The 5,452-nt window shown below is 45.8% G+C and overlaps 1 pseudogene; it reads right to left on the reverse strand.

Annotated features, from left to right (window-relative positions):
- Nucleotides 1–366: 366 nt before the first annotated feature.
- On the reverse strand, nucleotides 367–3,061 carry LOC124991498 (eyes absent homolog 3-like; annotated as a pseudogene).
- Between the last annotated feature and the right edge of the window lie 2,391 nt (nucleotides 3,062–5,452).

A 5,452-nucleotide genomic window follows, 5' to 3' on the forward strand; every position in this document is an offset into this window, starting at 1 on the left:
CAGGTGAGAAGATCTAAAGACTGCAAGAGATGTTCTTATAAAGCTCTGTGGCATTTATTCTATCAAAAGAATAGCCCACCGTCTGTTCATAGACTAAGGCTACAAGTCTGTCCCACAGAATTTTCTTTTCTTTTCATTCTTTGAAACAAAACAGAATCAATAGAAGTACTGTAGCTGAGCAGGTCCACAGTGCTCTCATCTGACTCTGTTGCATCTGTACAAGGATGAACACAGGCTGCAACTCACTCATAGCAAAAATTGCAGTTGTTGATTCTGATTGTGTTCTCACCAGCCTTCCATGGAGAGAGAAAGAGAGAGATGGTGGGAGAGAAGGATGGAAAGGAAGCTCCCAGTTGGTTCTGCTCTCTACCTCCCTTCAGCAATGAAAAGGAGTTCATGAGGAAGACTCCTCATTTCAATTCTTAGAGAAAAACCAAGCTCCAAAGCCTGGTGAAGGGACACTAGTTATCCATGGTTTGTGATCCTCTAGAAATGAATGTTGTGCTGTTTGGCTGCAATTTCTTCATCTTGTCCATCTCCAATCACTACATATGTGACTTTCTTTCCAAATCTTGACACAATTCCTTCAAAACAATTCTCCTTATTAATTTTAGTAGCATATAGATGCTTTCAATAGAAAATATTTCTCCTAGTCCATACAGGGAAGCTTGGCCGGGGCTGGAGCCAGCTGGTGGGTGTGATCAGAACATTCACACAATTCTTCTGAATTGGATGAGAAGTAAGGATTTTAATGCAGTTCCTAACCAGGAATCAGATAAGTCTCCAATTTTTGCTTTTAGTCTCTGTAGTACTCCCTTTCTTTGGGGACTGAGGAGGCCACCCATGTTGCTTTTATGCTTATCATAAATTTCTCTCTCACTTTTCAGTAGTGCAAAGAGAGTCTTTTCATACCTCCCTGGACACCCACAGAGGTACCACAGCTACTAATGCCTCCTGAGCCACTGAAGTCATCTGTTGAGAAACTGTAGTTGCTAAAGTATTGGCCACTGTCATCAGATGACACATCCTCCACATGTACCTGGTCACATTCTTCAAAGTCACTGAAAAATAGATGTGTATCAGACACTTCAAAAATCATTTCTTCCTGTGCTAAGCCTGAGCCAGTCACTACTGTTGGGTCCTTTCCAAACTTCTGGGCACAGGATCCAGTAGAAAGGGAGTGGAAGTGTCTGCCCAGTTCCTTGGCCCATTTATTGATTGGGTTTTGTATTTTGGGTATAAAGGTTTTTAAGTTCTTTATGAATTTTGAAGGTTAGTGCTGTGTCTGAAGTGTGTGTGGAAAAGATTTTCTCCCACTCTGTAGGCTCTCTTTTCACATTATTGATTGTATCCTGTGCTAAGAAACTTTTCAGTTTGAATCTATCCCATTTATTGATTCTTACTTTTATTTCTTGCACAATAGGGGTCTTGTTAAGGAAGACTGGTCCTAAGTCAACATGATGTAAATTTGGGCATAATTTTTCTTCTATTTGGTGAAGGGTCTCAGGACTAATTCCAAGATACTTGATCCATTTTGAGTTGAGTTTTGTACAGGGTGAGAGATAGGAATTTAATTTCATTTTACTGTGTATAGATTTCCAGTTTTGCCAGCACCATTTGTTGAAGAGGTTATCTTTTCTCCATTGTATGTTTTTGGCACCTTTGTCTCGTATGAGATAACGGTACTCATGTGAGTACATCTCTATGTTTTCTATTCTGTACCATTGGTCTACCTGACTATTTTGGTGCTGGTAGCATGCCGTTTTTGTTACTATTGCCCTAAAGTAGAGTTTTGCAGTCACATCAATGTTCATAGCGGCTCAATTCACAATAACTAGATTGTGGAACCAACCGAGATACCCTTCAATTGATGAATGGATAATGAAACTGTGGTATATATAGACAGTGGAATATTACTCAGCCATAAAGAAGAATAAAATTATGGCATTTGCAGATAAATGGATGGAGTTGGAGAATATATACTAAGTGAAACAGGCCAAGCCCCAAAAACCAAAGGTCAAATTTTTTTTTCTGATAAGTGAATGATGATACATAATGAGGGGGGTGGGGGAAGAGAAGAGTAGATGAAATTTGAATGGTATAGAGGAAAATGGGGTGAGGGACTGGGGGAAGGAAAGATAGTAGACTGAGACAGACAGTATTACCCTATGTATATGTATGATTACATGAATGGTGTGAATCTACATTGTGTACAACCATAGAAATAAAAAGTTGTACTCCTATTTGTGTACAATAGCTCAAAATAAAATCTGTAAAAATAAAATTTTAAATAAAAAAAAGAAGGAAATGGAAGATGATGATAGTTTCATCCAAGTCCCACAGAAATACCCGTTCCAATACACCATATTGAGAACTGCTCTCAGCTTTCCTCCTGCCCCCAGGTTTTTGCCAGTCATATTTTTCCTGGAGTGGTCATCAGCATCTTACTTGATGTAGTCTGGGACAAAGATTGACTTGTGGAAGCATCTCCAGAGGAAAGTCTCTGTGCTATCAGTGAAGGTACCATGACTAGGGTTTTCCATCTGGCATGGGGTAGTTGCTAATGTGGTACTCTTAGCATCACTATTAGTCTGGTCTGTGACTTCAACGCTGGAGTTGGGGTAGCAGGTCTGGTACTGATTCTGACAAATAGTATAGGTGGGGTAGTCCTGGTTTGAGATGGCAGCAACTACTGCTGCTGGAATATTGGCAATTTTGGATGAAGTGGATATCAGACTGGTGTTTGAGCTTGAAGACTGAATGGGATAAGAATAATTTGCTGAACTTGGCTGGCTTGTAGTTAACTCTACAGTGCAGGTAAGAATACAGTGTTGACTTGGAGATGGAGTCTGAATCACACCACTCTCAGGTTTCATTTCTGGCCACAATTCACTTAAAGGAGGCAGTCCATATGTTTGTGTTGCCTGAGGATGGACAACATAGGGTTGAGACTGCAGTAGGGTCTGGTGCTGAGTCTACCCAGGATAAGCCGTTTCCTAAAGAGGAACTGACAGAATAAATGCATGAAGTTTTGCAGAATACATTTGTGAGGTATGGTCATTAGATGAGTGAGGGATATACCTGGATCATGTCATAATTTCCGCTGGCATACTAAGGTCTGAAACAAGCCTTGAAGTTCCAGGTTTCTGGTCACTGACATCCAGGCTGCTCTCTTGACTTCAAGTGTGTTCTGGTTCCTGCACCTGGCCTTTTGTCACTGGTACTCCAGTAAATCCTGTTCTTCTTCCATGAGGGCTAATATTTCTTTATTATACTTACGTTATTAGATTACAAGCCTCTTTTCACAGTCTTCACAATCCAAAGGCCGCAGAAGCCCCACAATAAGACATGGGGACCAGTCCAGACCCAGGGTAGAACCAGCAGAGAGGAGGAAACCACAGCATTACCATAATCCCCACCCCCGAGATTTCATAAAGGAACATTTCTTAAAGTAATTGAGAAGTTATAAAAAAAGGACACAGGAGAGTGAGCAGTGAGCCACACCACTGAGTGCCAACAAGGGAGCCCAGCCATTGAACTCAGCCTCCTCCCTCAGGCAGGAGCCCCAACCCCTCTCTTGTCCTCAGGCCTCAAGGGTAGCACAAGGGATGGAGAGCAGGGCAGGTGAGGAGTACTGGGGTAGGCAGCCTGGAAAGGGGAAGCCAGCCACTTGCCACCCCCTCTTCCTTCCCTTCTTTCCCCTCCCAGTTGGAAGAACAGCACAGTGTAGGCATCACAGCCAGTCAACAAAAAGAGCTCAACTCCAACCACGACAGGGCAACAATACCTCAGAAAAAGAACAAGCAGCAACTGAACATACTGATGAAGTATAAGATGAAACAGACAAGACTTGATGAAGAAGCCAGAGAGGAGACAGAGCAACTAGGACAGGAATATCACAGACTCTGCCAACCAGTTTTTTAGGCAAGATCAGAATTGACCACCAAAATCCAAAATTTAGGGATAACAACATTTGTCAACCATCCACAGGTGTCTGTACTGCTTGGGGAGAAAGATGAACAGGTTCTGCATTATTTGACTATAATTGAAGTGACAATTTGAAGATGTCAAATCAGATTAAAGAATAGGTTTTTATTTTGATGAAAATCCTCACTTCAAAAATAAAGTCCTGGGGTTTTCAAGATGGCGGACTAGATGGCGGCTGCATTTCACGTTGCTCCAGGACGCAAGATTCAAAAGAGGAGATAGTGAGAGACTTGGGACCAACTCAAAGCCCCCGGGTGAGTCTCTCCCATTGGGGAGGCATCCCAGATGGGGTGGTAGTCCCAGAACGCAGGGAACTTTGTGAAGTAGAGTTGCTCGGCAAGACGCCCCTCCCCCCGCTGGAGCGGTAAACACGGACATCTGGGAGCATTGTAGAGGAGGTGGCTCAGCACAGCGCTTGGACTTGGAGCAACCACTGGAGCTCCGGGCAGCTGCCTGAGGAGGAGCTGCTTGGCGAGCTGTTTGAACTCAGAGCGACCGCTCCTGAACACCGGTGGCCTGCCTGGAGGAGGAGCGCGGTGGGTTGCTTGGTCTAAGGAATGATTGCATCAGAGCCACAGGCAGTTGCCAGAGGAGGAGGCAAGTGGTGAGTTGATTGGACTAAAAGCGACCGCTCCTGAACACTGGTGGCCTGCCTGGAGGAGGAGCACGGTGGGTCACTTGGTCTCAGAGCCACCGCTCCTGAACACCTGGGGGGCTACCCCGAGAATGAGGAGGAGGAACAGGGCGGGTCACTTGGACTTGGAGTGACTGCCTAGGGCTATGGGTGGTTGGCGGGAGGAGGAGATGCGAAGTGAGTTGCTTCAACTCCTAGTGACTGTGTCGGAAACCGGGCAGCTGTCCAGAGGAGGAGGTGTGTGGTGGGTCTCTGGGTCTCAGAGCTATTGTATGGGGCTCCAGGTGGCGGCTCAGAGGAGGGACCGCATAGCCAGGCGATTACGTGCAGAGCAGGGTCCCAGGAGCTAGCTGGCTTCTTGCTGGAAGAGCCGCACAGAGACACTCCTAGAGGCAGAGTGAAGTTTCCAGGACTGCGGGCAGAGTCTCTGGGAGAGGCAGCCTAAGGAGACTCGCCTGCAAAGGGTGAGGCTCCCAGGCCCAGGATGTAGGTCCGGGCCCCTGGGAACGTTGCAGAGGAAGACAGCCCAGCCCAGGCGGTAGTTGTAGATTGAGGGGAACCTCTAGGAGGGGAATTGACCAGCGAGACGTCCCCACCAGGTGAGTCTTCCCTGGCAGGTGAGGTTTTCCCACAGGGACGATAAAACCAGAGACACAAGCACAAACAGGCCTTGCCTCAGCCCGCAGCCTAGTTCCCCGTTGGATGACCATTGCTCAACAAGTGGAGGCACCTCTGCCCACTAGCAGGGAATATACGCCACCTGAGGGTCACCACGCTAGAGAGGCAGCTTCTTCGTGGAGCTCCGCATTATCAACTTCCTACAAGACTTCA

This window comes from Sciurus carolinensis, chromosome 8, assembly GCF_902686445.1.
Source record: "Sciurus carolinensis chromosome 8, mSciCar1.2, whole genome shotgun sequence".
In the NCBI taxonomy this organism is placed as follows: Eukaryota; Metazoa; Chordata; class Mammalia; order Rodentia; family Sciuridae; genus Sciurus; species Sciurus carolinensis.